The following is an 8,665-nucleotide window of genomic DNA, read 5'->3' as shown; positions in this document are numbered from 1 at the left end:
TGTATAATATGGTGGTTCAGAAAGATAGCTCAGGCAGTAGTATACAGGATGGACTGGAGGCTGAGTAAACACAGCCAATATGTTTTCTTGCATATAAAAATTTAGAAGGCAGTAGTTATAGCCACAACTGCTGGTACAGATAGTGGTTCCCATCCATAGTAAGTCTATCTGTGTGCTTGTGTATCTATCATTGTCATCCATCAATCTCTTCTAGCTATCAAATAGATGACTGACAGCTGTGCTGCCTACAGTGACCAAGAAACTCAGATATATTAACTTTTGTAAAGTCACACAGTAACTCAGTAACATAAGCAAAGATCAGATTTTTATGATTTTCTGTCTCCTTGTCTTGTATAGTGCTCCCTGAGCCAGTTCACTGTCTAGAGATGGGTTATCATCGTATCTTCTTTAAATAAATCTTTCCAGTGGCTTATGGAATTAACCAACACCTCATTTCCTCATTATGAAAGTGTTCAGGCAATCATATCTACTCTGGAGCCCAGGCCTTCCAAATCCTCAGAAGAAGGTTCAAATCTGAGAAGTGAATACATTTTCCCTAAGCAGAGCCTGTCAGAACATTTTTAATAAAGACCTGGCCCAATTTCAGAGCTTTCTTTTCATTAGGGCAGGTCTGAAAGCAAAGGCCTTGAAAGTGGTTAGAAAAACAGTGTAATCACTATGGTACCATTATCCTGTCCCTGGGTAATCATTAGGCATCAGCTTGCCAAAGCGAAGGGCGGCAAATTACTCATTTATTGTTACCTGAGCTGTGCAGAAGATTGAAATCTGGACTACTAATGATTTTTTTTCACCTTGTTTGGGAGATTCTGTAGAAAAGTTCACATGCAGCACAGATGCTAGCTGGCTGGCAAAGGTGCTTTCAGCAAATATGAAAGGGAAGCAAAGCATCACCTTCCTTCAAAAGTAAAGCTGAAAAGCTCCACATCATTTCATGAAAGCAGCTCTAAGGGAGAAATACTAAAAGTTGTCAAGATCTATAATCTGAGAAGAAACTAGTTAGTTGGCTTTGAGTAGACTTTTATCTGCTTTAAAAGAGATTAGACACTCAAAGTACAAGCTGGATTTAACATAAATTAAGTCTAAGGTAAATATTTACCAACAGTTAGTAGGAAAAAAAATTCTTAGTGACATCATCTAATGAATTGGATTTTTTTGTTTTTTTGTCACTTGCTTTGGCAAGTTTCAAATTCAATAAAGGCTCCAAGTCTAGCTATGGTAAAAAAAAAAAAAAATCAAGCCATTCATGATCTTGTTAAAGTTAAAGCATGAACAACATCTAGTACAGGCAGGTATGATTGGGAACATGAAAAGTCAGCCATTACGATATTTGTATCTATACCTAAAATAGATGTCTAAAGTGAACCTTGAAGCGGTTCTTGATACTGGGAATAACTGAGGTAGGCAAGGAGGAGAAGTCTAGATAGGTTTAGATGGTTTTGTGAATGCAAAATGTTACATCCAAGAGTAAAGATGGAATGCCTCTTGTTTCTATAGGAAAAAGTACAGTGTCTGAAATAGGGACATAAAAATCAAAAGCATTGATTTCTACTGCTGGCTCAGCTGGTGACTGCTTCTGTAGTCTGAGGCAATTTTCCTAGCCTATTTGTGACTAAATCTCAGCATCTGCAAAATGAGGTTAGGAATCTTTTCTGTTTGAGATCCAGCTAGTATTATTAGGACTTTTGTTCATGTTATTAATGTTTATGATGCCTTCAGGGATTTTCAGATAAAAAGCATTATAATAGCCCAAAGTGTTATTAATATTATTTTTCATGTTATCCTAAAAGAGTATTGTTGAGACCGATGAACTAACATTTGCAATACTCTAGAAAGGTTTAGAATAAAGTGTCGGTATCAGCTAATGCACAGATTAGCTCTTAGAGAACATGTAGAAAACCTGTAAGTGAGAGCTTCCTGATCAACCTGACATTAGGCTTATACCATACTCTAAGTCACTTAAAGCATTTGCCAAAAGATTATATGTGTGCATCTATTTTGCCATCTAAATTCAGGGTTCCAGTCTACCCATACCAGCTAGAAAGGTGAAATAATGTGTCATGAAGTTTCATTTGTTCAAAATTTTCAAAGATCTAGTAATTTGTAAATTCTCATTTTCCACCTTTGTTTTTTGATTTCTTAAGGTGTTCTGGATGCACTGTAATGCAGTTTTCTAACAGATGGGGTTTTAACGCCATGGCATCCTTTGGGATTTTGGACTTTTGTCAGAGGTTTGCTTCATGTTTAATGCCTTATAGAGGCCGGACATATTTTCACGGTGCCTGGCTTTGAATGGCTATTAAAGTGTATATTACAGGCACAAGGCACCTTCAATTTACAGTATTTTACCTACTTATACAATTTTCAGGGCTCTCTATTGTAACATTATCATTAAGGTTGCCGGCCCTTTGCTGCCAACAACATGATTAAATCCTATTACAATTACTTTTGTTATAAAATCTTCTCATGCTTCTTGGCACTAAAGGTGAACGGAGCCAGCCATGCAGGTGGTAACATAACAGGGGGCAATGTGCTCTGAACTGAAATGTTAGGAGAGCGCTAGCCTCGAGAAGGCAAATAGATCCCCAAAGTAAGATCTTACTGTATTACTGTACTCTCTGGGGATGGGTTTCCTTTTTGAAGTTAAGTTTATAATACTAAAGAGGTTTTGCTCTTATTTTGTTTTTCTCTCTAGGGGAGTGAAGGAGGAGGATCTAATCTGGAGGAATTCTCACCAAAGAAAGACTCAAAAAGGCCCACTGATGACTAGAAAAATGACAGTTGTTTTAAGACAAAGAGGAGAGAATCTAGTCAATGAACTAATGTCTCATGTTTCCTATACAATAATGATGCTTCTTACACCTGGGAGTGTTGAAGTGTGAGGTGGGATTTTTTCCCCGCTCTGGTGGTGAAGTATTCGTTAGTCCCCCTCACAACCAGAGGCAGCAACCTGTAACAGGTGGCAAAAAGACAGAGACGTTCCCTTTATGAAACTGACTTGTCTTCCAAACTATTTAACCTGACCTTGTTAATGGATCTTTTTTTTTACTATTTTATTTTACTTATTTTTTATTATGTTCAGTTAGCCAACATATAATAGTACATCATTAGTTATTGATGTAGTGCTCAATGATTTATTAGTTGTGTTAATGGATTTTTTTTTTAAGATTTTATTTATTTGACAGAGAGAGACACAGCGAGAGAGGGAACACAAGCAGGGGGAGTGGGAGAGGGAGAAGCAGGCTTCCTGCGGAGCAGGGAGCCTGATGGCGGGCTCGATCCCAGGACCCTGGGATCATGACGTGAGCCGAAGGCAGACGCTTAACGACTGAGCCACCCAGGCGCCCCGCATTAATGGATCTTAATGCAGTCTAAGCACCCACATTGCGGGCAGTGGGTCTCCGCGTTGTGTATCCGTGAGGGACCGCAGGAGGCGAGGCAGAGTGCCAGTCCAAACCACCAGCGCTTTGCCCAACTCCCAGTGTTGACTTCCTGCCTCTGCCACATGTTCCTGTGCTTTGCAGCAAAATGCCTGTGCCTCGGTTTCAGTTTCCTCATCGGCTTCCTCATCCTCATCATGTTGCTGGAGGGACTGAATTAACTGATGTTTGAAAAACACTTCGACTAACGCGTGGCCCCCAGGAAATGTCTTCTATTCGCAGCAGTGGCCCGGGGAGTCGGCGGGCACACAGCTGCTTCTGGGTGATGGCACCAAGAAAACATTTATGCCTTTTCCTCCTCTGCCTGATGAATATGCAAGTGTGGGGAAATTGGCAAAGGGGAAATGGAGCATACAGAAACATAAGCAATTCACTGCAATAAAAGGATAGTTCATATAAAAATAATAGCTAATGACTATTGGACGCGGACTTAGGCTGGAATGAGCACTGCATGTGCCTCATTTCACTGAATCCTGCAGCAACTCCCCGAGGTAGGCACTACCATTCTCTTCAGTTTACCATTGAGAGGTGAAAAGGACACAACTTCTATCTGAGGAGCTCGGAGTAGTTTATCCAGCTGCTTTCTCCTTGTCTCTCTCCTTCTCCCTCTCAAGTATCTATGGGAATAAGAACTATTAACTGTGCACTAAGCCACAAACGTGTGCACGGTTGCAAATACAAGATACATATTTGTCCATACGTATTTTCTCAGCAGCAGAGCCAGAAGGTTTCAACTAAGGAATTTGTTTTTAGACACAGAGCTCTAGATCCTATATTAATATAACTGTCTTTTCATGTTTGCCTATGTGTTCACTTGTAAAAAGGTGCAGATGAAGCCTCTATTTTCTTGGGACTCAATATGCATGTCTTGTGTATTCTAAATGCCAGCAGTGAGCAAGGTGAGGGTGGTGTAGGGGTGTTGTCTGCCCCAGGTGTAGTTGAGAAGGAGGCACCCTGTCTATAAAGAGGTGAAAAACATTCATAAAACCAGCTGAAAATCTGATTATTTTTTTCTGACTCCGTGCAATTCTAAATCATGTTGGTGAGAAGGTACTGCTCCTCACCAGGGCAGGCCTCCGGTCCTCCCCCACCTCCTTCCCCTTTGGTATGCCACTGCATGTCCACCTTGGAGAAGGAAATTAAAGCGTGATGCGAAGGAAAGGATATATTTGCAATACATATTATCTATCTATTAGGTATTTGTTTAGCATGTTGATATTTTTAATGACTACTGTTAGGACACTTCCACAGCATAGAGAAAAACAAAACTTCTATGGAAACAACCACATAAACTCAGAAACAAAGGCAAATAACTGCCACAAAATGATCTTTGCTCAATCCATCCCTTAATATCCAGAAAGGCTCAGAGGCACATATCTGCTTTATTTTGTTCCTGTGGTTTGGCAGGGAGATGTGTAGTTCTTTGATGATGAGAAGAGAATAGAAGAAGTAGTTAAGGATAAACCCCTTCCTATTTAACTGTTCTGTTCTTTTCTTCTCCCCAAGATGAAGGATGATGTATGGAAAGGAATAAGAATTCAGAACAGTGTGACTAAATCACACTTGTTAAAGTTAGAAAAGCCCTGAATAGGTCAATTTTACTGACTTCATAGAGGGGAAAAAGCACAAGAAGTCTTTCATGAGGCTAAGAGGTGTAGCAACTCCCCATCTGAGCTTAAAAATACTGTTTACTCACCTGCCTTCTACCATTATTGTCATCAAACTTTATTGATAAGATCATCCCATGGCAACACTATAAAATAGGAGCAGTTTTTCTTTGGCCTACCCTTCTTTTGGAAGACTCGTACAGCTTTTAAGGTACATCTCATTACGTGTCATGTGGTACCCCAGCCGCCACCACCACCACCATCATCCATACCGCTATCACCAAGCATAAGATTTTGAGGGCTTCTGCAGTAACTCATGTTCCCAGTCTTCTCCACCTACTGTCTCCCATCAGCATTCTCCCCTCCTCTGTCCTCTTCCCTCAGAACCTAGATATGTGAAAAAGGCTGGCTGATAAATCAGAGAGGCTAATTCCTGAAGATGGGTTGGCTGGTTATTTTTATATGAGTGAATTGGATGGTTCCCCTGTGCTTTCAGGCCAAGAACTAAGAATTCAGAGAAAGAATCTTTAATATAGATACCCCTAAAATAAGGTCAGGATTAAAAGACAACAAACAACAAACACAGCTATCCAGTTGCCTACTAGGTATGGTGTTAAAGAAAACATAGGGGCATGAATTGTCAGCTTTACACAGTAAAGATAAAGCAAGGCCCAGCCATGAGTTTGTGATGAAGTGAGTCCACAATACAAAATTTGTCCTACTGATTTAGCAGTGAGCAAGTGCTTACAGCCAAAAGAGCAAAGGGGTGAGGATAATCCAGAAAGAAGACTCTTCCTCTTAAGGGTTCTAATAAAAGGAGAGAGTAGACTCTTTTCCCTTCTTAATCCTTTATAACTCCACAGAAAACAGTGGGAAGGATCACAATCAATGGAGAGGCAAATATACTCTCCTTGACCACTTCGCCTAAACATCAGGAAAAGGACTAATCATGTCCCTCAGATCCTAATGTATATTAAGAATTCAGGAGAGTCTAAATAACTATATCTCATTTTCTCCAACTAAACACATTCAAACACCAAATCTTTGGCTGATATATTCTAAAGTGATATAATCTTTTAACTGGTTTAAGATGCATTCTTAAAAACAAGTTAGGGCAGTAAAAGAGATATTTTTGGTGGGAGTCTCCAACTCACAGCATTAAGGTTCTGTTTATTCTGGTTGGTGTATTTGACTTACTCTCATAATAAAAGGTTACAAAGGACAAGGTTGGCAAGACACGTGACAACTTGTTACTTCATCTTCTCATCAACTCTATATATTCCTTTCTGAGTCTTCCTCATTTTTGTGGTGGTGGTGATTTTTTTTTTTTTTGCCTATTTCAACCATCTTTATATCTTTGTCTCTCATCTGTTTTTCATCTCTTTGACAATAATTTTCTTGGTTAAAATGCTCCACTGTGAATAGACTAGCTTGTAAGTATTTTGGAAACAAGAGTGAAAAACATGGTTAAATTCAGATCACAGAGAGCCTGACAGACTAAAACAGTTCAGTGAGGGTTTCTGAACTGAGGAAAGAACCGATGAAAAATACTGTTGTATGCTGGTGTAAGAATAGGCTGGAAGAAATTGAGACAGGCATCTGTTTTTAAGTGGAAACTAACATAGATGAACATGGCAAAAGGCCCCCTTTGCCTTGATTTCTAGGGAACTACCTCAGACTCAATCAGCCATGTACCCATGATAGTGTCTCAAATCCCAGAGGTGTGAGAAGTGCCATCGGTGGCAAAATGGACTTGTGTTCACACCACTGCCAAGAACTTAGAGGTGAAACTTAACCACCTTTTGTAGTTTTTCATTATCCTTACCAAACCCTAGGTGAAGAAGATTACAATTACATAAGATTTTGAGGGCTTCTGCAGTAACTCATGTTCCCAGTCTTCTCCACCTACTGTCTCCCATCAGCATTCTCCCCTCCTCTGTCCTATTCCCTATTTTTATATGAGTAAATTGGATGTAATTGTAATTATGATTGCCTCTATGCATGTTAGTAACTAGGGAAGCTGATTTATTTTAAAGCTATCTATCTCTGTAATATTTTCCAAAACAGGCATGTGTAAAATGTTATGTGTGTAACAGATATAAAACAATGATATACATATCAAATACATATATACATACAATTAATAGTATGTTTTCCTGTTTCTTCTTTTTTTCTTTTTTTAAAGATTTATTTATTTATTTTCAGACAGAGAGAAAGTGTGTGAGCAGGGACAGGCAGAGGGAGAGACTCTCAAGCAGACTCCCCACTGAACACACAGCCCAACAGAGGGCTGCATCTCATGACCCATGAGATCACGACCTGAGCAGAAATCAAGAGTCAGATTCTCAACCGACTGAGCCTCCCGGGGTGCCCCTGTTTTCCTGTTTTCTGAGTGTTGTTTTTCTCTCAGTTAATGAGCACTTTTAAGGGAAAGTGCAATGTAAGCTTTCAAGCAATGGGCCCAGCATGCCATGCTTCCATTGCTTTCAGTCAATGAGGGCTCTACTGTGCTCTTTTAAATTGAGTGCATTTGGCATCATTTGCTCTCATTTACATATAATCTTATGTCTTTTCATGAAAATAATTGAAGAAAAAAGAAAAAAATATTTGTATGGTCTATATTTATCCACGTGTCAACCACTTCTGATGCTATTTATTTCTTCCTATAGATTCCTGTTACTATCTGGTGTCATTTCCTTTCAGCCTGAAGAACTACTTTTAGTATTTCTTGTAAGGAAGATTTGCTAGCAATGATTTCTTCCAGGCTTCATTTATGGGGAAGTATCTTCATTTTTGCCTTCATTTTTGAAGGATAATTTTGCTGTATATAGGATTTTTATTTGTTTTTAACAGATTTATTGGTAAAACTTATATATCATACAATCCATCCATTTAGAGTATACATTTCAATGACTTTTAGTACAGTCAGAGAACTGTGCAACCATTGCCACAATCGACTTTAGAACATTTTTGGATACAGAATTCTTGGTTGAAAAATAGTTTTCCATCTCTTTTGGTACTTTGGTTATGCCAATTCATTATTTTCTGGCCTCTGTTGTTTTTGATGAGAAATCAGTGATTAACCACATTGTTCCCCTATATAATGAATCATTTTCCCTTGTTTCTTTCAAAACCCTTCTGTTTGACTTTGCTATTGATCTAGCTCCATGTCTTCCAACTTTTTTTCTTTTGTCATCTGAAATGTGCTGTTGAATTCCTTTAGTGAATTTTTTATTTTGGTTATTTTGCTTTTCATTTCTAGAACTTCCACTGTTTCTTTTCCTCTTTCCCTCTCCTCCTTCCCTTTCTCTCTTCCTTTCTTCCTCTTTTTTTTTTTTTTTACAGCTAGGTTGGACTTACTCTGTACAGGCTGTCTCCTCAGCAATGTGCTACCACTGGTGGCTCTACTAAGAAATTTTTAATTCTTATTTTCGTTAGCCTGGCTTCCTAGGGGTCACCTTGCTTAGTGGCCAGCCAATAACTGGTTAGAGCTTATGCTCAAACACCTTGAACCTATAAAACTTACATTTTTTAAATTTTTTTTAAAAGATTCTATTTATTTGACAGAGAGAGACACAGCGAGAGAGGGAACACAAGCAG

This window comes from Neomonachus schauinslandi, chromosome 9, assembly GCF_002201575.2.
Source record: "Neomonachus schauinslandi chromosome 9, ASM220157v2, whole genome shotgun sequence".
Lineage (NCBI taxonomy): Eukaryota > Metazoa > Chordata > Mammalia > Carnivora > Phocidae > Neomonachus > Neomonachus schauinslandi.
The sequence above is the reverse complement of the archived record's forward strand: the minus strand, read 5'-3'. Positions refer to the sequence as shown.